This window comes from Bubalus bubalis, chromosome 2 (assembly GCF_019923935.1).
Source record: "Bubalus bubalis isolate 160015118507 breed Murrah chromosome 2, NDDB_SH_1, whole genome shotgun sequence".
Classification (NCBI taxonomy): Eukaryota; Metazoa; Chordata; class Mammalia; order Artiodactyla; family Bovidae; genus Bubalus; species Bubalus bubalis.
Genome location: NC_059158.1, coordinates 113,199,528 through 113,226,778, shown reverse-complemented (window position 1 = coordinate 113,226,778; position 27,251 = coordinate 113,199,528). Strand labels below are relative to the sequence as shown.

The 27,251-nt window shown below is 43.8% G+C and overlaps 1 long non-coding RNA gene across 1 annotated transcript in view; it reads left to right on the top strand.

Annotated features, from left to right (window-relative positions):
• The window catches only part of LOC123331583, a 42,176-nt gene extending 31,320 nt beyond the window's left edge, over window positions 1-10,856 (top strand). The window contains exon 2 of the long non-coding RNA XR_006548300.1: window positions 10,167-10,856. This is a non-coding gene — a long non-coding RNA (uncharacterized LOC123331583). The remainder of the gene's footprint in view (window positions 1-10,166) is intronic.
• Window positions 10,857-27,251: the final 16,395 nt, after the last annotated feature.

Below are 27,251 nucleotides of genomic sequence, written 5' to 3'. Positions count from 1 at the left end.
CAATATATACCACAAATCACTACATCGGAACAATTGTTTATAATTTAAAGGCCTTCCAGAATCATCAAAGAAAACATAAAGTGACCTTCCAGGAATGCACTGGTCCTTAAGGGGATTTTCCTACTGTGCACTTGAAGAAAATTCTATCACCATCAGAAGTTCTTTTCCTGAAAAATCCTCAGGAAAATCATTTATTGTGAAAGCTCCTTGATCAGTGCCCATGACCAGATAGGGGAGTTGGGCACAGTAGCTGAGTGAACTGACCTGTGCTGTAATCTGTTGTAGACATTTGATTAGGCGTCGGGCCATCAGGTCAAGTTGCTAGACAGCTCTAGATAACAACCATTTCCTTTGACTTCTCTGCGCAGATCCCACTGTGGGTACATTACTCATGTTGACAGCTCTGAATGCTGCTGTTCAGCTGGGTACCTGGTCCACACCCAGATCAAGTATGGGACTTACGCTAGGGGATACGGTGCAACACTGGGACTCAATCACCTAGAGGAGATACTCTTCAGATGTCAGAATTTCAACTTGACAGCTGTTCCAAATTGCTCTTCTAGGCTTGTAAGAGGCCAGGCCCAGACTGAGAGTCCAGAGAGGATGACATAGGCAGCCCCACACCTTTCCACCTAAGAAAGTCCAGAGTTTCAGCTCTGGGGAGTGAAGCGCAGCTTTGTCACATTCTTAGCTGGGTGCTTACCACATGATTGCTCTCACTGGGGACAGTTCATTGTTTCCTTCAACAAATAGTTGCTAAACACCTATGTGTCAGTGAATGTGAATGTGAGTGTGAACAACAGTTTATTTTCTCAAGTTTTTTTTTTTTTTTTTTTTTTTTTCAGTGTTTTATCAGAGAAATGGTATAGAAGAGCTTGTAGCGGCAAGCAGCAGTCTTTTGCCTGGGTGTTACCTCTCCCCAGCCCCTGATTTGATCTGTTTAGATTTAATTCTTCTGGTTGTTATCTCCTTATAATATGTTATACCTCTGTTTCTTGAATTAGGAGTGTTAGATAATATTTTTTTAACTCCCATTATGAAAAATGAGGACTTAGTTCATCCCATGTCCAGGACTCTCATCTCTCATCTTCCCCCTTCCTTTCAATATTTGATAATTACTAGTGGAGAGTGAAAAAGTTGGCTTAAAGCTCAACATTCAGAAAACGAAGATCATGGCATCTGGTCCCACCACTTCATGGGAAGTAGAAGGGGAAACAGTGGAAACAGTGTCAGACTTTATTTTTCTGGGCTCCAAAATCACTACAGATGGTGACTGCAGCCAGGAAATTAAAAGATACTTACTCCTTGGAAGGTAAGTTATGACCAACCTAGATAGCATATTCAAAAGCAGAGACATTACTTTGCCAACAAAGGTTCGTCTAGTCAAGGCTATGGTTTTTCCTGTGGTTATGTATGGATGTGAGAGTTGGACTGTGAAGAAGGCTGAGTGCCGAAGAATTGATGCTTTTGAACTGTGGTGTTGGAGAAGACTCTTGAGAGTCCCTTGGACTGCAAGGACATCCAACCAGTCCATTCTGAAGGAGATCAGCCCTGGGATTCTTTGGAAGGAATGATGCTAAAGCTGAAACTCCAGTACTTTGTCCACCTCATGCGAAGAGTTGACTCATTGGAAAAGACTCTGATGCTGGGAGGGATTGGGGGCAGGAGGAGAAGGGGATGACAGAGGATGAGATGGCTGGATGGCATCACTGACTCGATGGACGTGAGTCTGGGTGAACTCTGGGAGTTGGTGATGGACAGGGAGGACTGGCGTGCTGCGATTCATGGGGTCGCAAAGAGTCAGACATGACTGAGCGACTGATCTGATCTGATCTGATCAGATTATTATTATTAAAAATAATAATTCTGATTGTTATATGTTTCCTTCTCACCTCAAGACACATGAAAGGATCTTTAAGATGACCACTCAGAAAAAGAGGAAATCTCTTCTAGGAAAAGAGACTGGCACATGTCTCATCCTTTAGGTACCCCACTTCTCTGAGTGTCCTTCATGTGACCGTTGCTTGTGGTAGCTCTCTGTGGTCCTGAATTCTAGATTTCTGGCTGTCTCTTGACCTTTCTTTTGCAGGCTAATGACCGATTTAGATTCCTTGCTTGAGAGTCTGCACATTGACTTGAGTTCTTGCCAATAATATGAAACCACGACTTCTCCTGACTTGCATCACATTCACTGAAAACTAATTTTTCCCTTTTTCTTCTTAAGTTTAGGTAGGTTGTGCCAGGTCTTTTTGGCCAGGGAGCATGGGCCTTCTCCTCAGTGCCAAGAACTCAAACTCTTCACCTCCTTACTCCCTCACCCTTACTGAGTCATATTCTCTAGTTCTTCAGCTGTTGAGTCTTCTCACAATCCAAGCATGACCAAGAGATGGCTATCTCTGTTGCCAGCTTGATCAATAGCTAGTTGTTGGTTCCATGATGCTATGAAGAATTAGATTTCCATAGAGGATATGATAATTGATTTCCCAACATTCATTCCAACATAGTTGGATAAGTCTAAGTCAGGTAGGATTACCTTCCTTGGGCTAGGAAATGATTTAGAAAAGGACAAGCAACCCAGCTCTGAAGACTGACTTGTGAGAAGAAGCTTGCTGGGGACTTCTCGGAAAGTTAACTTTTCCTGCAGGTAGAGTGTGATGATCTCTGTCTGTCCTCAGGGCCTTGTTCTTCTGGATATGATTTCTGCTGCAGCCATTTTGCAGCACGGATGACTATGAAGCCAACTGTGAGGATGGCAGAAGAGACAGATGGTGAGAAACTGGATACTTAACAACTTCATTAAGCCACTGAATCAAGCAACCCTTAAGTCCACCTCTACTCTGGCCTCCCAGACTTCCTATCAGTTGAGGTAATGCCTTTCCATACTGTTGAAGCCAGTTTGAGTCAAGGTTTCTGAAGTCAAACTCACTGATAGGATTTTTGAAGTCACTTCTGGAATCAGCATGGAAGGGAGCAGGGATCGACTAGCTGTGTCTGTCAGGTGGAGGTGTGAATATTTGCCAGCCTGTGCCCCTTGACTCCTCCCCAGCATCTTGTATGGGGTTTCTCTATTGTGCTTGTTTTGCTTTCACTACTTCCCAGAATTGTGCTTTGAAGATACCCATGGTGATTATTGCTTAAAGGGAGTCCCCTGCTTTTATATCTTGTTTTGTGCTTTTCATCCTGAACTGCCCAATCCAGTCTATACCTCACTTCTGTTCCTCTTGACTCTCTGGTTATGGACCTTTTGCTTAGAGAACGTCTATATGACGTTCTCTCTTCATCAGTGGCCATTTAAAAGTCCACTCAGGAGATGGGACAGGAACACAGAACACTGCAGCCCATCAGAAGCACTAGATGGCTGTTGGTGATAAGAACGCACATGCGGCCCATTTGGCTGTTGGCTATATGACTCCAGCAATGGCTTGGTCTGGGCTGGCTGATTCAAGAGGCTAGGCTAGTGACCCCTTCATCTTGCCTAAGTGATCTGTGGGCAGCTCCTTAGGGGCTGTGTGCTTGGTCAATGAGGAAGAGCTGTCCTTTGGTCGAGGTATACTGACACTGTCCTGATGACCCAAAGAACACAGCTTTTGAACTTCTCCACTGACACTGTGCATGCATGCTCAATCGTATCCCATTCTTTAGCAACACCCCACGGACTGTAGTCCACCAGGCTTCTCTGTCTATGGAATTTTCCAGGCAAGAATACTGGAGTGGGTTGCCATTGTACATTTCTTAATTCCTGAAGCCCTCAGTCCCTTTTGCCAGATAAAAATGAGGACAGGTGGCGTGGAAGTGATGGGGCTGCCATTTTTCAGCTCCCTTATTTTTGATTTAACTTGGAAACGGTTTGCAGGGGTTCAGCCTGTGTTGCTTGAGAATCAAAATGTACCATGCACATAGGTGGCTGATGGAAGAGTTCATGGTGGCCCTTAGCAATTGACTCACATTCCACCCTCCCCCTACCATTTGCTAATTGATTAAAAATATGTATGTATTGCAAAGTTTATTTATCGATCGAGAGGAGAGCGAAAAGGATAGCGTCCCTAATTAAAACCCATCGGAGCTGTGAAAGTTTAATTAATTGGATGCATGTCACTTCATTTCCATGTTATGTTGTGCGCAGTGCTCTGTTTTCATAATAAACATGTTGTGTCAGGATGGCGGGTGTCTCTCTAATTAACAGTCTGAGGGGAAAGTGATGTATGGGCCTGTGGAGCAGGCAGAGTGGGTGGAAAGAGAAGTCTCAGCCAGAACCCACAGTTTCTGTTCCCTGTGGTCTGTTTCTTGCCATTTAATCACCCTTTGTTCAGTTAATGAGGTTTTGGTGGATCTTCCCAGAGACTGCTCTTTGTGTGATTGTATCCCTGGTGTTTCTCCGTTGGAGGACAAAGGGGCTGGATGACACTTCCAGAGATAGCAGGTGGGGGAGAGTCCCTCTGTCCCCTCTCTGTCCTCTGAGCTGCCTCAACAGTCACTGCTTTTGTTTCTCACAGGGCGAACAACACTTGCCCACTTGGCCAAGGCAAACTTTTACTGACTGGCTGCTCTGCGCAGACAACTGGTGTGTGGGTGGCTTTGAATCCAGCCTGCAGCTTCTTGCTAGACCCATGACCATTGGGAAATTCCTTAACTTCTCTGTGCCTCAGTTTATAAAATGGGAATATTTGGTAAATGTGTTGTGAGGATTAAATGAAACCCTGTAAATGGCACTCTTAGCACACAGTAGTATCAGCCTAGATTTACTGAACAGTCTTCTCCTTTTTCCTTTATCAGTTCAGTTCAGTCGCTGAGTCGTGTCCGACTCTTTGCTTCCCCATGAACCGCAGCATGCCAGGCCTCCTGTCCGTCACCAACTCCCGGAGTTTCCGTATTTGAATGGTCTGATTGCAGATTGTAACCGAAATGACTTTCACTCCACTGTTGTCTTCCTCAAATCCATCCTTTGCTTTGGCAACAGAATTCTTGTTTCTAAAATGGAAAGTTGATTTGATTCTTTGCTTAGAGATTTAAAGGCCCCCTCTTGCTCAGACCATGTTTTAAGTCTATGGTATAAGAATTCTAGGCCTTGAACAAGCCAGCCTTCCCACCACTGCCCACCCAGCCCAACTACAAGTCTCCCTCACACCTGAGCACACCATGCTTTTTTCTCTTCTGCCCAGAAGGCTCCTTTTCTTTTTTTAGAAGACTCTTTTTGTTTTTTTTTTTTTGGAAAAGCGAATATCCTACCATTTTTTTTCACATTCAATTCAAATACTTTTTTGTTTTAAGTGACATATTTTTTGTTTGGAGTCTCTCTTCCCAACCAGAGAGGAAGTTCCTACAGGCTGGGGCTATGTCTTGGTCATCTTTGAGTTGTAGTGCCTTGTAAGAGTGTAGTGGAGAGAGGGCTTTTCCTGATTGCTGCATGATGGATAGAAAGAGAAAAGTTTTCTCCATGTGGAATTACTATTTAATATCTACTTTCCCACAACACTGTTGGCTTCATTCCAGCAGGGAACATTTCTGTTTTGCTCTACATTGCTCCTTGTTGCCTGGTGCATGGTAGGTGCTCAATAGAGAAATAAGATTGGCCTGGTGCATAGACCTTATAGGTTTGTTGCATGGGCAAATTGGTGATGAATATAAAGGTTCTTCAAGTTCAAAGCTGATTGATAAATATAGCAAGATTATTTATAACAGAACAGTCAGTGCCATTGATGTTATTACCTGAAACATTTTATTAGTACTGGAAGGTGGATTCTTTCCTTTTAGGAGTAGATTTCCTGAATAGCAGTTGCCTCTGGGTCCTTCTGGACATTGTCATTGCCATGTGTGTAGACCGGAGGCTGCCCAACATAACCCTCAGAGAGGAGCCCCATAGCCTTTGCTCAGAAACACTGCATCTGAGCTGCTTGCAAATCTCATTCTAGCCCTTAAAAAAAAAATCCTAACCCTCTGCTTTTGCTAATATGCTATTCTCCTGCCTCAGTGACATGTACAGTAAGTAATGCATTCTGGTAAGTTTAGAAAATAATTTTATTTCCAGGCACCTGTATAGAATCTAATCAATATTTATACTTACTCAAGGGTTTTTTTTTTTTTTTTTTCCATTAAGAGAGGTAGAGAGGTTTTCTTCTTGTGACTGTTTGACCTTGTCTGAAACAGAAAGTCTTTTTTTCTAGTGTAAAACTGAAAAAAAACAAAACCCAGCCACAAGGATTGTCACCATGCCTCTTCTCACTAATTAGGGAGTGCTTACAGGAAATCAGGCCCAATCACGTGTTCCAGTTTTGCTAGCTTTTCATGATTGAATAGAGTTCAGAAAACTGGATCATAGACTGGGCCTGCCATCTCAGGCCCAGTGTGGTGCCATTCTGTCAGCAATATTCACAGAACTGGGTGCTGGAGATGACAAAGATCCAAGGTGGTTAAAAATAGCTCTGGTATTGAAATGACTAGCTTGTTTCAGAGGCTCTCTTCCTCTGCACCAAAATGTAATGTTAATCTTAAAAAAATCAGTCCCTGAACTATTTCCCCAGGTATATCTTGGATCAGATAGAAAGTCAATGAGTGGGGGCCATGGGGACTTCAGGTGGGTGTGAGGCATGGTGGGGGTGGGGTGGGGGTGGTGGTGAAGACGCTGGGGGTCTGAGGGTCCAGTTTCTAGGCTGGTTCTGCCACTGGTTGGCCATGTGATGTGGAAAAGTCACTCAGATTTTGAGGGCTTCAGTTTCCTGGCCAGTTGAATAAAAGGGCTGGATGATAATTCTGGGGGAGTTGGCAGGTGGCCTGTCCACAGGAATAGTGATTGAATTCCTCCCATTTTCCACCACGGGTCTGGGTGCTGGGGAAATACTCATGAAGGAGACTTGCTAGCCAAAGCATGAAGCAAGACTCAGATGTGCTCGGCCCTTGGTCCCAAAGAACAGCCTCCATGCCCATGTGAATGGCTCAGGCCAAAGCTGTCTTTTCCTGTGACCCTTTAGGCCTGTACGTGTACCCAGGCTGGGTCACCAGTTCAGGCTCCCACCCCTCACGGCATCCGTTTCCTTTCCTGGTTCCCTTTCCTGCTGGCTGACTTTGGCCCATTGCAGAGCAGAAGAGAACTTCTGAAAACGTTGACTCAGAAGAGGAAGCAGGCAGCACACAGCTCTCTCTCTTCTCTGGGGCGCTCTGACCCCACTCATCTGCCAGCGACAGTGCTGGGTTCCCAGGGCCCAGGGTGGGGGGAAGTTGAAACCAGTTCCACAAAAGCCCCTTTCAGGGCCATTGACACTTCCTCCCTGAAGTTATAGAAAGAGGAGGACCCCTCTAGCATCCCCTACAGGAGCTTATGTGCACTCCTGCAATTTATGTGCTCTGCCCATGGAGAAAGTGGAGGCAGCTGTTCTTACTAAAAAAGTTCCTCTTTGCCTCACCAGGTGAGAAGTGTTAATGGCTCATTGTGTCTGCAAAGACTGTAGCCCACCAGACCCCTCTGTTCATGGGATTTCCCAGGTGAGAATCCTGGAGTGGCTTCCCATTTCCTTCTCCAGGAGATCTTCCTGACCCAGGGACTGAACCTGGGTTTCCTGCTTTGCAGGTAGATTCTTCACTGTTTGAGACACCAGAGAGAGAGAATAGCAATTAGGAAGGTTTCAAGACACATTAGAGCCAGAAATTTAAAAAGACACATTAGAGGGCAGGGGCTGAGGGACAGGGGATGGATGGTATGTGCGCACATGTGTGTGTGTGCGTGTGTACACATACACAGACACACACAGACACAGACACACACACACCTTCTGTTGTCCTAAGACAGTGGGTCTCAAACTCAAGCAAGCACCCGAATCACTTATAGGACTTTTTCAAATGTATTCATTGTTCCTGATTCAGTAGCTCTGGGTGAAAGCTAAGAATTTGCTAATACTTTCCAGGTGATGCTAATTCTGCTTTTCTCACCACTGTGCTAGGGAGGGTGGCTTAAAGAGAGAATGGTCTTAATGAGCACAATATTGGCTCAACCAACCTCTTCCTTAGAATATTAATAAGCCGAGACAAGAGCCCTGCATGTACTCAATGCAGAAGAAAGCTCTTTAGCAATGAGACTTTAGAATGATGTTTCTCAAGTGTAGCTGAAGACAACCCATCTTCATCAGAACAACCTAGGACCCTGCTGCTCAACATGTAGTTCCCAGGCCAGCAGCCTGGGCACCTCCTGGGTATTGGTTAGAAATGCAGAATCTCAAGCCCAACTCCAGACCTACTAAACCAGGACCTACTTTAAATTTGTAGGCACATTATAGATGGGGATGCATTGCTCTAAGGGTTTCTCAAATGTGTCTCTGGGGTGGGTATCATTGGGGGTGGGGGTGGGGAGGTGGGATATGCCATTTCTGTAATCCAGAATTGTTGCATGCTGTTGAAGCTGAAACTCCAATACTTTGGCCATCTGATGCGAAGAACTGACTCATTTGAAAAGACCCTGATGCTGGGAAAGATTAAAGGAAGGAGCAGAAGGGGACAACAGAGGATGAGGTGGTTGGATGGCATCACTGACTCAATGGACATGAGTGTGAGTGAACTCCAGGAGTTGGTGATGGACAGGGAGGCCTGGTGTGCTGCAGTCCATGGGGTCCCACAGAGTCAGACACGACTGAGCGACTGAACTGAACTGAACTAAGCATAGCCTAGGCACTGGGGTGGGGACTTTGCCAGAGTCAACAGCTCAAGCCTTCACAGAGCTTGCTGCTGCTGCTGCTAAGTCACTTCAGTCGTGTCCGACTCTGTGCGACCCCATAGACGGCAGCCCACCAGGCTCCACCGTCCCTCACAGAGCTTATGATCCTAGAAATAAAGCCTGCAGAAGGGAAGGTGGTTTCAGTGTGTCGTCTGTCAATTTTGACAGTGTCTTTCTGAAGATCAGTATACAATGTCTTCTTTAGCATCTCTATGGCAGAGAAAGTATGGAAGGCTTGGGAATAGATCATGGCTGCAAGGGAGGAGCCAGGAGGGGAGCAGGTGGCTCAGATCAGGCTCCTGAAATGTGAAGCCCAACTAGAATTGCCCAGTATTGTATTTCTTGGGGTGTAGGGGGGGTGAGTGAAATGAGAAAATGTGCCAAGTCCAGCATCACTAATGGTATCTCTTCCAAAAGGCCCAGAACAGTTTTTTTTTAATGGTTTATTAAGATATAATTTACATACCATTTACTCATTTAAAGTGTACAATTCAATTGTATTTAGTATATTGATAAAGTTATGCAACTCTCACTGTAATCTAAGTTTAGAACTTCTTTATCACCCTCAAAGAAACCCCATACCTACTGGCAGTCACTCCTCATCTCTTTCCTCCTCCTACTATAGGCAATTACTAATCTGCTTTCTGTCTCTATACATTTGCCTATTCTGTACATTCAGTATAAATGAAATCATATTATAGTGGTCTTTTGTAAGTGGCTTCTTTCACTTAGCGTATGTTTTCAAGGTTCATCCATGTTGGTAGCATGTATCAGTGCTTTATTTCTTTTTATTGCCAAATTGTGTTCCATTATATGGATATGCCACATTTTGTTTGATCCACTCATCAGGAGATGAACATTTGCATTTTTACTGTTCAGCTATTGTGATAAAGCTGCTAGAAATACTCATGTGAAAGCTTTTGTGTGGACCTATGTTTTCATTTCTCTTAGGCATATACCTACCTAGGAGTGGAATTGCTAGGTCATATGGTAAATGCCAGACTATTTTCCAAAGCGGCGACTGCATTACATTCTCAGCAGTAACATGTTGGCGTTCCAGTTACTCTACGTCCTGGCCAACAATGGTCATAATTACCCTAGTGGGTGTGGGTATCTCACTGTGGTTTTGATTAGCATCTTCCTAATAGCTTTTGATGTTTGAGCCTCTTTTCATGTACTTATTGGCCATCTGTAAATGTTCTTTGAAAAAATACCTATTTAGATCCATTACCCATCTTTTGCCCAGTGGGTTTTTTTTTTTTGGTATTTCAGTTATCAGGTTGTAAGAACTCTTTGTGTACTCTAGATACAAGTCCTTTATCAGATATATGATTTGCATATATTTTCTCCAGTGTGTGGGTTGGTTTTTTTTGTTTGTTTGTTTTTTACTTTTTTGATGGTGTCCTTTGAAACACAGAAACTTTTAACTTTGATTACTGGGTTTTCTTTTTGTCCCCTATGCTTTCAGTGTCGTGTTTAAGAAGACTTTGCCTGACTCAAGGTCATGAAGATTTACTATCTTTTCTTCAAAGAGTTTTTCAACTGTAGATCTTATCTGAAGGTCTGTGATCCATTTTGAGTTAATTTTTGTATTTGGTGAGGAATGGATTCAGCTTCATTGTGTTTCATGTGGACATCCAGTTGGAAAAGATACCACATATTTTGTGTCAAGAAAAAAAGCCCTCAGCTGGATCCCTAGACAGTTGTTAGCAGAAACAAGGTTAGTGGAGGCTGAGGATCAAAAAGCACATCGCCACTGCATTCTTCCTCCCTGGCTGGTTTCAGATCTGCCTCTTCTTGTAGACTGATGAGTTTGATAGGCCACCACCCTCCTTCCAGTCTGGGTCACAACAGTTGAGCTGGGAAGTGGTTTTAGAGTTTGATATAGAGAATAAAAGTTAAAATCTATAGTTGCTGAGATGTAAATGGACGTAACTTTTATTGCAGATAGTTTGGCACTTTGTAGTACCTTAAAAAGGTACATATCCTTTGACCTAGTAGTCTTAAAATTGAGGAATATTTTCCTAGGGGTTTGATCTGGTATGTAGATCCATTTTTAAGTAAAACATTATCTATTGAACATTATTTATGTTAGTGAAAACTGACTACCAAAAAAGTTGAACACTGTGGGATTGATTAAATAAAGTTCAGTATAACTTTTGGATGGAATGATACGTTATCACTGAACATTATTAGGAATTTAAGTCCATAGGCAAATAATATATTTGCATACATGTATGTATTAACAGTATATTAATGCTATTCATTTAGAATATCATCCAAATTAGGGGCTTCCCAGGTATCTCAGTGGTAAAGAATCTGCCTGCCAATGCAGGAGATGCAGGTTTGATCCATGGGTCGAGAAGATCCCCCGGAGAAGGAAATGGCAACCCACTCTAGTATTCTTGCCCGGAGAATCCCATGGACAGAGCTACAGTCCCTGGGGTCGCAAAAGAGTCACACAATACACATCATCCAAATTATATCAACTAGGCTTTATTAAGATTGGAAACACATATACCAATAGAACAGTGTTACCTTGGTAGTAGTGTAATTGGTGTTTGGATTCTTTTTCTTATGTTTCATCCTTTATTTCTGGATACTTTTATAAATAATGATGCTGTCACTGTGTCTAGTCTCCAGAGTAAGATCCAGGAGGGCAAGAAATAGAGTTCTTTTATAATCAGGAAAAATGTTAATGAGACAATTCCTCAGCAGTGCCTTCCACATCAGTTGAATTTGACTGTGGTCCTTGTAGCTGTGGGGAGAGTCAAGGGAATGAGAGTTTACGGGCTGCATTGATTTTGCTCTCCGCTTCTCTCTTTCTTGTCACCTGGAACCCACTGAGGTACCCTTCTGCCCTGTGCAGTGAGCCCTCTTAGGAAGCACTGGTGGGAGGTACAAATCAAAGGCTGGGATAGTGGGACAGGGCCTCCCGCTCTGTGGAGGAGTGCCTTGGAACCAGCAACTCCCCTGGATTAGCTCTGTGTGAGTGAAAGGCACCCTGTGTCCCTCAAATCTGGGAAGTGTAAACTTTTATCAGTTGGGCACTTGAACTTAAATCACTGCTGAGAACAGTGGGGCTTGAGAGATTTTTCCAAGGTCAGTACATGCAGCCTCCAGCTTCTTTGGAAGTCTGCACTCTTCTAAGGCCAGGCCTAATAGAGGGTGAACTTAGAGAAACGTCTCTTGATCTTCTTTTTCCCCTGCCCTCTCTCAGTGAATGCTCAGTGCTTCTGTCTTTGGGATCCTACTGTATTCCCTCGCCCTGTTGTTCCTTTATTTCTTTGAATCTGATGGCTTCAGGGGTACCCCCAGGCCCTGTGCCTGTGCCTCCTCTCAAACTTACTTGCCCAGGGTCCTGCACCTCCAGCAGCTCAGATCTGTGCTGATCTGGCAAACTTCACGCAGTTCTGGGAAAACTGGCATAGAGACTCTACCCCTTTCTGGATAGTGCTTGAATTTGGGTTGAGCTTGTGACCTAATGACTAATGACACAGAAGGACCCGAAGAGCCCTTTTCTAGGTTTTTCACGGCAATCCTGCTTAACCTATTGTAAGGATGGTGTGCTCATTTCCCCGTGAAATCAGTCCTGTCCGCGAGATTCCAGGCTCTCCTCTTGGACATTTCTTCTTTCATTGTTCAGGAGTACTGTCTTTTTTTGCCCTTTCACTTTTTAAAGTAGGTAATATTGTTGAGTAGGTCCAACTTTAAAACTTACAAGTTTATAGGGCAAGAGTCTCTGGCCCAACTCTGTTCCCCATCTGCCCAGTTCACTCTTTCCTCATCAAAGGAGATAGAGGGCTAGAGCCAGCTTTTCCAGATGGCAGCCAGCTTTTCCAGGGTCTCAACTCCATTTTCCTCCACTGATTGGAGAGACGGTCATAGTGTCCCATATACATTTGGATCTATTTCTGGACTTCGTATTGTGTTTCACTGTCTGTTTATATGCCAGCAGCCCTGAGAACTGAGGGCAGGCAGCAGTCCTCACCTTGCTCTAGACTTCTGTTTTTCTCCTCTTTTCAGACTTTACTGCCAATGTTTCCCAAAAACTGGGTTCGCTTCTTCGTGGGTAGAAGCCAATAGACACAACTAAGCCAAAGATGGGGAGAAGGAAGGCTTTATTATTGTTTACTACAAGTTAAGAGAACACCAGAGATCTTCCTCAAAGCAGTGTCTCCCTGAATACCTAAATTAGAAGTTTTAAGCTAGGGGTACATACATATTCATGAAGGGACTGGAGCAGAGGAAAATTCAGTATAGAACTGGGGCAAAGGTTGGCTGAGTCCAAACTTCAGTTGATTGAATTGAGGAACGTCAGTTCAGTTCAGTCGCTCAGTCATGTCCGACTCTTTGTGACCCCACAGACTGAAGCATGCCAGGCTTCACTGTCCATCACCAACTCCCGGAGCTTACTCAAACTCATGTCCATTGAGTTGGTGATCCCATCCAACCATCTCATCCTCTGTCATCCCCTTCTCCTTCTGCCTTTGATCTTTCCCAGCATCAGGGTCTTTTCCAATGAGTCAGTTCTTTGCATCAGGTGGCCAAAGTATTGGGAGCTTCAGCATCAGTCCTTTCAATGAATATTCAGGACCGATTTCCTTTAAGATTGACTGATTTGATGTCCTTGCAGGCTAAGGGACTCTGAAGAGTCTTCTCCAACACCACAGTTCAAAAGCATCGATTCTTTGGCGCTCAGTTTTCTTTATGGTCCAACTCTCACATCCATACATGACTACTGGAAAAACCATAACTTTGACTAGGTGGACCTTTGTTGGCAAAGTAATGTCTCTGCTTTTTAATATGCTGTCTAGGTTGGTCATAGCTTTTCTTCCAAGGAGCCAGTGTCTTTTAATTTCATAGCCGCAGTCACCATCTGCAGTGATTTTGGAGTCCCCCAAAATAAAGTCTGTGACTGTTTCTATTGTTTCCCCATCTATTTGCCATGAAGGGACGAGATCAGATGCCATGATTTTAGTTTTCTGAATGTTGAGTTTTAAGCCAAATTTTTCACTCTCTTCTTTCACTTTCATAGACTCTTTAGTTCTTCGTTTTCTGCCATAAGAGTGGTGTTATCTGCATATCTGTGGTTATTGATATTTCTCCCGGCAATCTTGATTCCAGCTTGTACTTCTTCCAGCCCAGCGTTTCGCTTGATGTACTCTGCATATAAGTTAAATAAGCAGGGTGACAATATACAGCCTTGATGTACTCCTTTCATGTATTGGAACCAGTCTGTTGTTCCATGTCCAGTTCTAACTGTTGCTTCTTGACCTGCATACAGATTTCTCAGAACGTAAGTCATGTAGTCTGGTATTCCCATCTCTTTAAGAATTTCCCACACTTTGTTTTGATCCACACACTCAAAGGCTTTGGCATAGTCAATAAAGCAGAAGTAGATGTTTTTCTGGAACTCTCTTGCTTTTTCAATGATCCAAGGGATGTTGGAAATTTGATCTCTGGTGAGGTCAGGAAGCAACAGTTAGAACTGGACATGGAACAACAGACTGGTTCCAAATAGGAAAAGGAGTACGTCAAGGCTGTATATTGTCACCCTGCTGATTTAACTTGTATGCAGAGTACATCATGAGAAATGCTGTACTGGAAGAAGCACAAGCTGGAATCAAGATTGCTGGGAGAAATATCAATAACCTCAGATATGCAGATGACACCACCCTTATGGCAGAAAGTGAAGAGGAGCTAAAAAGCCTCTTGCTGAAAGTGAAAGAAGAGAGTGAAAAAGTTGGCTTAAAGCTCAATATTCAGAAAACTAAGATCATGGCTTCTGGTCCCATCACTTCATGGGAAATAGATGGGGAAACAGTGGAAACAGTGGCTGACTTTATTTTTTTGGGCTCCAAAATCACTGCAGATGATGATTGCAGCCATGACATTAAAAGACGCTTACTCCTTGGAAGGAAAGTTATGACCAACCTAGATAGTATATTCAAAAGCAGAGACATTACTTTGCCAACAAAGGTCCATCTAGTCAAGGCTATGGTATTTCCAGTGGTCATGTATGGATGTGCAAGTTGGTCTGTGAAGAAAGCTGAGTGCTGAAAAATTGATGTTTTTGAACTGTGGTGTTGGAAAAGACTCTTGAGAGTCCCTTGGACTGCAAGGAGGTCCAACCAGTCCATCCTAAAGGAGATCAGTCCTGGGTGTTCATTGGAAGGACTGATGCTAAAGCTGAAACTCCAATAGTTTGGCCACCTCATGTGAAGAGTTGACTCATTGGAAAAGCCTCTGATGCTGGGAAGGATTGGGGGCAGGAGGAGAAGGGGATGACAGAGGATGAGATGGTTGGATGGCATCACTGACTCAATGGACATGAGTTTGAGTGAACTCCAGGAGTTGGTGATGGACAGGGAGGCCTAACGTGCTGTGACTCATGGGGTTGCCAAGAGTGGGACATGACTGAGCGACTGAACTGAACTGAACTGAGGAGGGTAATCATCAGCATTCTGTCCTCGGCCTGGGTGGGGCCTTAGTCCCTGCAGAACTCAAAGATGTATTATTATGTATATCCCTTGAGGAACCAGGACCCTACCCCAAGACTGTACTATTGTTTCTTGACTGTTCCTCCCTTGTTTCTTCATTCTGTAAGATCATTAATTACTGAGATCTGTTCAAGGGCAAACATTTGTAGCTAGGCTTAGATCACAGATGGTTTTGGCCCCAAATGGTTCTTTTATGTCAAACAAGCCATTCCTGGGTCTCTTTCTTTGGGGACCCCCTACCATATCTGCTGTCTAGGTTGTCATAGCTTTTCTTCCAAGGAGCAAGTGTCTTTTAATTTCATGGCTGCAGTCACCATCTACAGTAATTTTGTCTGTGACCAACCTAGACAGCGTATTAAAAAGCAGAGACATTACTTTGCCAACAAAGGTCTACCTAGTAAAAGCTATGGTTTTTCTAGTAGTCATGTATGGATGTGAGAGTTGGACTATAAAGAAAGCTGAGCACTAAAGAATTGATGCTTTTGAACTGTGGTGTTGGAGAAGGTTCTTGAGAGTCCCTTGGACTGCAAAGAGATCAAACCAGTTAATCCTAAAGGAAATCAGTCCTGAATAAAATGGAAGGACTGATGCTGAAGCTGAAACTCCAATACTTTGGCCACCTGATGCAAAGAACTTACTCATTGGAAAAGACCCTGATGCTGGGAAAGATCAAAGGCAGAAGGAGAAGGGGACGACAGAGCATGAGATGGTTGGATGGTATCACTGACTCGATGAACATGAGTTTGAGCAAGCTCTGGGAGTTGGTGATAGACTGGGAAGCCTGGCATGCTGCAGTCAATGGGGTCGCAAAGAGTTAGACACGACTGAGCAACTGAACTGAGCTGACCATATATGCTGGTATAAATAATATTTCTCACAGTGATGTGTTTGGTACCCACTATTACCCCCATTTTATGGATTAGAAAATGAGGAACAGAGAAGTTGAAGTAGTTCACTCAAGGCACACAGCTGGCATGTGGATCAGCAATAGGAATCCTGAGATAGATATCTAACATGTCATCTATTTTTTTTTTTTCAGAATATGATGATAATGAATACTGGTAACTACAATTAATTGAGTATATGCTAGGCATTGTATTCAGTGCTTTGAGTACCTGGTATATAGTATCTCATTTAACTTACTCTCCATAATAACCCTGGAAGTGGCTATGATCATCAGATTTGTCCACATGGGAAACTGAGGCTCAGAGAGGGTTAATTTAAATTGGTAAAGGCCAAGGGGCTCTGTGTTTCTCCAAAAACCATGCTTTTTACAATTACACTTTACTGATCCTCCATTTTCATGATCTTGATCAAATATGCTTCCATATTCCTTTGACCTCACCTTCTTTGTCAGTCACCAGGCATCAGGAGGTTTCCAGAGGTGCAGAGGCAGAAATGCACAGACCCACTCTCCTTACACTTTCTGACACTTTTTTGCTTTCTTAGGTTATGAAATTCTCTCAAACAGCAATTAAACTCTCACTACAGGGTCTTTGTCTTCTAAGGCAATCCGTAAGTGTGTTGATATTGAAAAGGCTGATCAGGAGTTCCACATTAGGTGAAAGAAGGAAAATAAGAAGTGAGCCAGCTATGGGAGAGCTTTAAAGCTCAAACAGGGAAACTCAGACTTGATGAGACTGTCAGTGGGGAGGCTCAAAAGGTTCTTGAGTGGGGAAATAAGAGACAAAAATGCTATTTAAGGAAAAGTAGTCATGACTGATATTACTCTGTGTAATCTCTGCAAAGAAAGGGAATAGCCAGGACAACAGCTAAACCCAATGAACATTGTTTGTAAAGGCTTTGATCTGCAGGGCACGTCACTTCATTCATATGATCCAAACATTGTATCACCTGGTTGACCTCACACCCCAGGATTTTTCTTTGTGAATTGAGTCCCAAGAGTCTAGGAGAATAGGGAAACACGTCCTTCTTTAGATCAGCCTCTTTATTCCAAAGACTGAAAGGAACATTAGGCACACTGCAGAGCCCTCAACTCAGACGATAACATCCTTCATCATCTGGCTCCTACCTTATTTCTCTGGCCATCACCTTCTGGCTTTCTCTGCTATGCCCTCACCCAAACTGAACATATTCAGTTCCCACATGCACTGTGTTCCATTTTGCCTCTTGGCAGTTTCCCTTCTTGTCTAATTCCTCCTTTTCCTGAAGTCTTGGCTGAGATGCCACTCCTTTTTTATTTTTTGGCCACACCAAGTGACATGTGGGATCTTAGTTCCATGACCAGGCATCAAACTGGTGCCTCTTGTGGTAGAAACTCATAGTTTTGACCACTGGACTGCCAGGGAAGTCCCAGTGCCACCCCCTGAAGGAAGCCTCCCTCATCCCACTGAGGCAGGTTGGGTGTACCTATTATGGTTCCCCACTGCATCCTGCCATCTCCTGGTCTTTTCTGCTGGCTCTGATGGTCTGATAGCTCACTTGTTCTCTGGACTCTGAGGTCCTAATGGGAAAAGGCCATGTCTCAGTTGTCTCCAGCCTGGCACACAACAGCTGTCCAGAAAGTGCTGGCACGTGAATAATGAAGGAACATTGCCATCAGCCGGCTGTCCCCATCTGTTGCACCAACTGACTGGTTGGTGGTTTTGGCTCCTTGAATCCCTTTGTTATCCCAAAAGGAAAAACTTTGCTCCCAACTCAAAAGCAAAGGAACTTCCTTCCCCAGAAGAAGACCTTTCTTTCTGGACCCCTGAACTCCTGCACTTCTGGGTCCTGACTCTCTCAGTGAACCCTCCATCCCCCCAGCCCTGCCAGCAGTACCCTCACAGCCTCTTTTCCTTGGGTCAGTAAACCAGAACGCACTACTTCCATTGGCCGCATCACTTCCTTAAGCTACCACGCCTCTCTGACAAAGACTGTCTTTGTCCAAACCTGAGTCAGGCTCCTCTGAGCCCTCCTCTTTTCTAAATCCTTGACCTTGGGCTCTGTCTTTGACCTGCTTAGTCCAGTCTTAGCAAGAATTCTGCTGAGTCAGTTTAGCAAATATCTCCCCACCCTTGATGTCTGATCACCCTGGATATCTGATCAAACTCCTCATCCCACACTTTTGGTATCTTCTCACTCTGGCCTGCCTTGGGCAAGAATCTTGCTAGCTCGGTTTAGCAAGAATCCCCCCACCTTGGATGTTTCCTCTTAGTGATCATCCATCCACTGACCCCTGCCCGCGCCGCCCCCCCCCCCCCCCGCCCCACCGCCACTCCTTAGCTATAAATCTCCACTTATTCTTATTGTATTTGATGTTGAGCCTGATCTTTCTCCCCTACTTACAAAACTCCTATTGCAGTGGTCCCTCTTGACTGCAGTTTTCATTATCATTTTTTTTAGAGTAAATCCAGGCTGAAGGTGGGGGAACAGATACTTGTTTATTTGGCTGCGGCATATGTGGGATCTTAGTTCCTTGGCCAGGGAGCAAACCCACGTACGTCCCCTGCCCTGAGACCTTGGAGTCTTAACCACTTGAGCACTAGGCAAGTCCCATTACCATTTTAAAAGCATCATGAATCATTTTTCTTAACAGCGTCTCCCCTGCCCCCACCCTATATGCCTTGTCTTGAGCCTCAGGACCACTTCTCTATCATTTCCCACAGCTTTGTTCTCCTCCCCCTCCTATTCGTACTTTAGACTTTTCTTCTCTCTCGGCTAATTATTCCCTTCCTTTAACCTCTGTGATCTCTCAGCACTTGATTTCCTCCCTCTCTATTTTCTCACCAAGGTGCTACTTGTCCACCCACTTCTTTAACAGAGATTGTTTTCCTAGTTTGTTTTTAACCTTTTGCTCCTCTTGCTCTGAGCACACTGCCTCTCCAGAGAGTGAACCTTCAAAGCCTCCAAATGGATATTGTCTCAGGATGCTTGAAACCTCTTAGGAAATGCACACAGGTTATCTGGGAGTCTAGACACAGGAGGTGTTAGTAGGTATTGGCACAGTTTGTGCCCCCTAAGATCAGAATCCCTTGTGCCTCAGAGGAGTAGGCTGGCCTTCGGGAGTCTCTCAGAAGACGTCTGAATGAATGGAGGGAGTCTGCCATCATGGCCCCCAGTCCTGCTAGGAGACCATCTACCTCTTGCCCCACTCCCTGGGCATCAGCAGGGGCAGCCAGTTGTAGGGCCCACCACTGCCCATTGAGGACAAGAGCCCAGGGACCAGTAGGAGGAGTTAGTGTTCCAAATGCCCAGGAATGGGGTATGTCATCCAAGGTGTGGGTCAGTCAGCGCGTCCTGGTGGTCACCACTCCTGGTGTTTTCACATACATCCCTTCATTGTTTCCACAGCTGCTATACCTTTTAGTGGTGGTCAAGCCAGCTGTACGCTGATCATTGTAATCATTTATGTACATTTTGCAGATGTATGTGTTATCATTATTTTGAAATACTTGGCATAAAAAGTTGATTGAATTGAAATCTTTACATTATAAAAAAAGTCAATATTACCTATCTGTCAATAAAGGAAAAGAGTTATTTGATTATTCCAATAGAGTTCCAAGGCTGATTTTTGAATAGTTGTAAAAATGATTAAAAATCTGTATCACTTCCTCATGGGAACAAAGTTTCTTACTAATGGAAACCAAGAATTTTAAGAATTGCCATTACAGTGTTGTTCCTGAGTTACAGGTAACCATTTCTAATCTGTGTGCCCCCGGGAGAATGGGGAGAGGTTATAAAAAGTATGTTCACAAACACAAATTCAAGCGTATCACTTAAATATTTGAAAACATTTTATTTGGATATTTTATATAAATTCAATATTTAATATCTTTCTGCAGTGTTAGCATTTTATTTTTCTTCTATTGATATAAATAAAATATAATGCTTTCTTTCCCCCTAAACTCTAAATATTCTTTGCTTTACCCCAGGGCATGACACAAATGATATCATTTTCTCTGAGTACTATACCATAAAAAATGCTGGGAATTTTAAAAAACAACTTTATTGAGGTATAATTTACTGACTACACAGTTCACCATTTTAAATGTGCAAGTCAGTGACTTGGAGTAAATTTATCAAGTCATGCAACCATCATCATCCATTTTTATTTATTTATTTTTAAAAATATTTATTTACTTGGCTGCATAGGAGTCTTAGTTGTGGCATGCAGGATCTTGTTGGATCTTGTTCCCTGCCCAGGGATTGAACCTGGGTCCCCTGCACTGGGAGTGCAGAGTCTTAGTCACTAGACCACCAGGGAAGTCCCTCACCATCCATTTTTAGAATGTGTTCCTTATCCCAGTAAGATGGGAAGTAAGTTCTGAAGGTGAGAAGGGACCAGAAGGTATTCCTTGGGGAGGGCAAACCTTTGAGTCCTAAGGTGCTTGCAGCTTGAGGGCAGATATTAGGTTGGCCAAAAAGTTTATTTGGGTTCTTCTGTAAGATGTTATGGTAAAACCTTAATGAATTTTTTGGCCAACTCTATATATAGGTGCTGATTTCCTAGGAGAAGCATCCCAAAGGTATGAGGAAGGCCAAGAAGGCTGGCTGCTGCTCTGGGAGGGTTTGCAGCTCAGCTTAGATGCCAGCTCTTCCAGGAAGGCATTTCTAGCTCAGTGCAGCCTGCTTCTTCTCCTGGGCTCTGGTACCCACTCCCACGGTACATTACAGATAAAGATTTTTGGTTCATGACTCTGCTCTTCCTGCTGGACTGTGAGTCTGCTCTCCCAGAACTTAGCTTCATCTCTGGCATAGAGCATGGCCTCAATGATCAGTCTGCCCAATGGATAAATGATTTTCAGCCCTTTTTGGTCTTCTCCAAAGTCCTGGGAGCTGACCAGAAACACACAGGGTGATGCCCCAGCAAATCACAGTGACTGGAGCAGAATCCAAGTGTCTCCGTGAATGGGACCGTGGCATGGGCCAGGTGTGGAACCCTGGCCTTCAGCTGGCCCTGCTTCTGACCATTTGCCCCTCTGTGCTATTACTGCAGCTTTCTAGCTGTTCTATTGCCTCCAAAATGAGAGTGTGGGATCATGCATTGTTCGGTGATTCCAGCTGTAAATCCCCAGGATTCTGATGGTGCATCTGTCTCCCTGTGTCTAATGGAGCTGCCTGCATTTGAGGGGACAATTTCCAGGGAGCAAGGGAGATGATTGCAAGGGTTCTGGCCCCTGGCTCTGTCTGGGGACTTGGTGCCATTGTGTTTGCCAGGCTACTGCAGCCGTCCCTGGACACTCTGAAGCTGACAGATTGCCTTCACCACCTCAAGAAGGTGTTGGCAAGGTGGCTTCTTTGGGTGCAGGAAATGTGAAGAGATTGAAAGCAAGCACATCAAGCTGTTTTTGAGTATACTTAATAGACACCTAGATGTGCAATCTGCTTTGTAAAAGCAGAGTTGCTTCACTAATAGTAACACTCCATTTTGCTTTATCGCGAGACTCTCATCTCTGCTCCATACTCCCCCTCAGTGTTCTGCCGCTCACTAACCCATTTATCCTCTCTTATAAACCTGTGCTTAAAGCCAGCAGAAAACACAGCTGTGACACCACAGCAAAGCTTTCTGGTGATGCCTCGAGCTGGCAGAGTGCTTGTGCCCATGACACAGAAGCCTCCCCACACCCCACACTGTTTGTGGTCCCAGGTGCTTCAAGTTGGTTTCTGAGGTTGGCATGAGAGCTGCTTCTTGGTGCCCAGTTGAAGAGATTTTAGGACTCCAAAGCTGAACTCTTGGTGTTGGGGCAAGAGGGGCAACCAGAGGGGAGGCAATGACCCCCTGCCAACCCACACACATCCCCACAACTCCCTCGTGGGCATCACAGGGCCAGTCTGGGCACCTAGGACAGATCAGACCTGACTGGCTTTCCTGTCTCATCCTGTTGTTTAATTAACATAACAAATCTTCACAGCTGGTGGCTGCCCTCTGCTTCTCTTCCCCCTCCTCCTCCCTTCTGTACACTAATTAGTGCAAAAGCAGGGAGCAAATCTTCAGGCATTGATTTGCCTTTGCAGTAATGATTATTCTGGGAACAACCCAACCTCTCCAAACAGATAAACACCCCCACCCTGAGTTTGAACCACACGCTTCCTTCCTTATAGATTTTTGGCTTTGCTAAGGCCAGGATGGAGAACCCAATTATTGAAGAGCATAATACCACATTTGTTTCCTCTGGTTCTAAAAGACAAAAGGGATTGTGAGAAGGGAAGAAAACACCTTCAGGGGATGTGACTCATTTAAAGGTGCTGACTCCTCTTTGTAGAAAGTCAACCCCTCTCTGCAAAGGTGGAAACCTAGTCTGGCCAAGTGTCAAGTGGAATGTCTCAGGAAAGCCTTTGCTAACATCTCCCCATCTGTGAAGTGGTTCCCACGTCAGACAGCTCTCAGCCTTGTCAGAGCATCAGGTCCTCAGGGGCCAGGGACCTACAGAAGTCTGTGCCTGGGGTGTCATCCACAGCAGTAGACTGGAGAGAGGTCTGGGACAGGGGGATGGAGGGGATGCTCCTTGAAGGGGTCAAGGGGTAGACAAATGTTCAACCCCATTTCTGGGTCCTCACTGGGTCACTTACTAACAGACCCTTGTGGCTAGTTAGTCTCCTAGTAAGATTATATGGTAGCATGGCAATGGAAGATTTTTTGTTCTTCTGCTCTTTAGGTGGTGTTTTAAAAAATAGTGCATAGTAAGCAAAGATATCACTTTGCTGACAAAAGTTTGTATAGTCAAGGGTATGGTCTTTCCAGTAGTCGTGTACGGATGTGAGAGTTGGACCATAAAGAAGACTGAGCACCGAAGAATTGATTCTTTCGAACTGTGTGCTGGAGAAGGCTCTTGGGAGTCCCTTCTACTGCAAGGAGATCCAACCAGTCAATCTTAAAGGAAATCAAACCTAAATCTCATTGAAGCTGAAGCTCCAATATTTTGGCCACCTGATGCGAAGAACTGACTCATTGGAAAAGACCCCGATGCTGGGAAAGATTGAGGGCAGGAGGAGAAGAGGACGATAGAGGATGAGATGGTTGGATGGCATCACCGATTCAATAGAGATGAACTTGGGCAAACTCCAGGAGATGGAGAGGGACAGAGAAGCCTGGTGTGGTGCAACCCATGGAATCGCAGAGTTGGACGTGAGTTGGCAACTGAACAACAACAAAGTGTGCTTGTGGGGATTTCATTTATTGTGTCTTTTTTCTCCTTAGTACTCCCTCCCAGGCCTGGAGGATAATCTTCATTTTGCCCCCATTTTTACTCCCTCTGCCAAACGCGTAGACACAGAGCCTTAATCATGTCACTTTTTCCCCATCTCTTCTCACACTGTTCTCACCTGCATCAGGGGTTGGGAAGATCTAGGCTCAATGTGGGAGTATTCAGTAATCAACTAGCAATGTTTGCCAGGAGAGGGGTGTGTGGATGGTGCCAAGTAAGGTACTTATTGTGCAGGTCTAGAAGCAACAGAACTGAACATTGAACAACAGACTCGTTCAAAATTGGGAAAGGAGTGTGTCAAGGCTGTATATTGTCACCCTGCTTATATAACTTATATGCAGAGTACATCATGTGAAATGTCAGGCTGGATGAATCACAAGCTGGAGTCAAGATTGCTGGGAGAAATATCAATAACCTCAGATATGCAGATGACACCACCCTTATGGCAGAAAGTGAGGAATAAAAGAGCCTCTTGATGATGAAGGTGAAAGAGGAGAGTGAAAAAGTTGGCTTAAAACTCAGCATTAAAAAAACTAAGATTATGGCATCTGGTCCCATCATTTCATGGCATATAAATGGGGAAACAATGGAGACAGTGAAAGACTATTTTCTTGGGTTCCAAAATCACTGCAAATGGTGACTACAGCCTTGAAATTAAAAGACATTTGCTCCTTGGAAGAAAAGCTGTGACCAACCTAGATAGCATATTAAAAAAAAATGCTGTCACCTGAAACACTACCCTAATTAAATCTAACTGTCTAGGGATAAAGTCCATTGATCAGAATCAGAGGTGCTTGTTAAAAATAATGATTTTCTGGTGTCTGTGATTCAGTTGGTCTGGAGTAGGGCTGAGAAATCTTTACATTTGAAGAACCTCAGGATATTTTCATGATTGGGCATTTTAGAAACTACTGTCTAAATCATCAGTTAAAGTTCACCCTAACCTCCACAAAACTTTTATCCTTTGGCCATGAATGACCTCAAATTGTTCACTAGTTACCTTGGTCTTATATCCCCACCTGCATTCTAACTTTATAAAATTGTAGAATTTCTGAACTCAAAGGGGCCCTAGGGACCAAATAATCTGTTCCACCAGGGCCACATCTTGGTTAGTTTTGGGGCTAGGTCTAGAAACAGTTCAAAATTCCCTCCATTCAACAGTAATTTAAATTTTTGTTTTCCCACAGCGTCGAGGCAGGCCAGCACCTCTGCTTTTAAGAAAGATTGAGCGTGAGTACTGTCATTCTGGTGAAAGGGCTGGTGCTTACATTTGTACCTTTTGCTGCTCTGAGAAATCCCTGCCAATGGATAACTGATAAGGTGTCATGAAATGTAAGGGATCAAATGACAAAATGGTCTAAGCTATGCCCACCATAGCACCAGGTGCCTATATAACTGATTTGACTTTTAGGCCAGGCTCAAATCCATATCCACTGGGAGACCCTGGACCAGTATGGAGTAATTACACTTTCTTAATTCAGTTATGAATCATAAGAGTTCACATTAGTGAAACATTGGCTGTTCACCAGGTGCTATGCTAGATGGATCACATGGAAAATTCGATAGGTCTAAGGAAGAAACTAAAGCTTAGAAAAAAAATTTAAGTGAAAATGGAAATATCTCCATGTTTATATTTATTTATTTTTTAAACTTTTTATTTTATATTGGGGTATAGCCATTTAACAATGTTGTCATACCTTCAGGTGAACAGCAAAGGAATTTAGTCATCCATATACATATATCCATTCTCCCCTGAACTCCACCCCATCCAGGCTGCCAAATAACATTGAGCAAAATTCCATGTGCTATACAGTAGGTTCTTGTTGGTTATCCACTTTAAATATGGCAGTGTGTACATGCATAAAACTTAAAAATTTCAGTGACCTGTCCAAAGTGAGTTGCTAGTGGTGAGGCTTGGATTTGAAGTTGGTATGATTTTTCAGTCCATTCTCTTAATTCCTGTGCTATTTTGTGTGGATGAAAAGAGATAATGTGAATAAAATGCTTAGGTTAGTGTCAGAAGCTCAGTAAGTGGCTGTAGTCATCGTCATCATCATTGCAACCCCAAGTAACCCTGCTGCTGCTGCTGCTAAGTCGCTTCAGTCGTGTCTGACTCTGTGCAACCCCATAGATGGCAACCCACCAGGCTCCCCCGTCCCTGGGATTCTCCAGGCAACAACACTGGAGTGGGTTGCCATTTCCTTCTCCAATGCATGAAAGTGAAAAGTGAAAGTGAAGTCGCTCAGTTGTGTCTGACTCTTAGCGACCCCATGGACTGCAGCCCACCAGGCTCCTCCATCCATGGGATTTTCCAGGCAAGAGTATTGGAGTGGGGTGCCATCGCCTTCTCCTACGTAGCTCTTATTAGGTACCAGGAAGGTACTATTTTAAGCACTTCACATAGGTTTATTTGCAAAACACCCCTGTGAGGTAGTACTAGGATAACAGATTTTATAGGTGAGGAAACCGAGGCACAAAAATGATTATATTACACAAAGTTATACAGCTAGTAAGTGACAGAGGTGGATTTGAACTAGAGAGTCTGGCTCCAAACTGAATGCCACTAACCAGTGCACCCTGCTGCTTTTCAGGTGAAAAATGGTAAATACTGCTGCTACTAATGGTTAGCAGAAAGGCCCTCAGTTCCTTTCGACACAGTATTTCCCTACATGCTTTCCTTGTAAGAATGCCCTTTAGATAAAAATAAATATGCTAATAGATTCAAGTGTCCTTTTCATGTCTCCCCTTTCTGCCCTCTCAAAAATTCTTATATGATTCAATCTAATACTATTTCATGGCACCTGTTTTCTTAGTCATTTTGGAAGTGACCTCTGGGAAAGGAATATTCTTGGTGTTATTACATTTTTTTTTTCAATCTGGAAGAGACCTTTGAAATTCTCTTAGGACAGAAGTCTCTACAATAAAGTACTTGTACCCTACAGGATGCACAAGGTTATCCACTGGGATTGGGGAAAAAAAGTCCTAATTTAAAACCAAAGAAATTAAGGGCCATGGTGATCTTCCTGTTGTTAAGTATAACAGAATCTCCTAGACATTATTATTATAGTGACTCCTTGGCTGGTGCCTGCCGACCCCCCATTCTTGAGGCATTCATCTCGCTAAATTGAGTGAGGTCACTCTTGTACCTTTCCTTCTCTCTCTCTGACTGCTCTTTCTGTTTCCCAGTCCCTGTATTTAAACAAGTTAAAAAAATTAATATATGGATTGACACAACGTCTTCACTTGCTCCAGGGATCACACATGGTAAATAGGCCCCATGTCCGAGGCAAGGGTGGAGGCTCTATAGCATGGACAAAGCTGCATCCTTGTTTCATTTCCTTCTGGCATGTTAATGCATGCTGTTATGGGTTGAATCGTTCCCTCAAAGAGGGATGTTGAAGTCCCTTAGAAAGGGATTTATTTTGAAGTAGAATTATTGTAGGAATTATTTAAGTTAGATGACGTCATATTGAATGAGGGTGGGACTCCTAATGTAGCTGGTATCGTTACAAGAAGAGAAGAAGAGACACAAAAGAAGGCAGCCATGTGGTGATGGGGACAAGTTGGAATGGGATGAATGAGGTCAAGGAAGCATCAGTAAGGCAAGGAATACCAGGAATTGCCAGCAAATGCCAGCAGCTAGAAGAGGTGAGGAAAGAGGGTGCCTGCTGATGCCCTGATTTCAGACTTTTAGCTTCCAGAACTGTAAGCCAATACATTTCTGTTATTTTAAGCCCCCTAGTTTGTATCAGTTTGTTATGGCAGCCACAGGAAACTAATACAGGTAACTGTGTAGGTATTGGGTTGGCCAAAAAGTTCATTCAGATTTTTTCCATTACAGCTTACAGAAAAATCTGAACAAACTTTGGCCAATGCAATAGATTTACAAATTGTGTTTCTCTG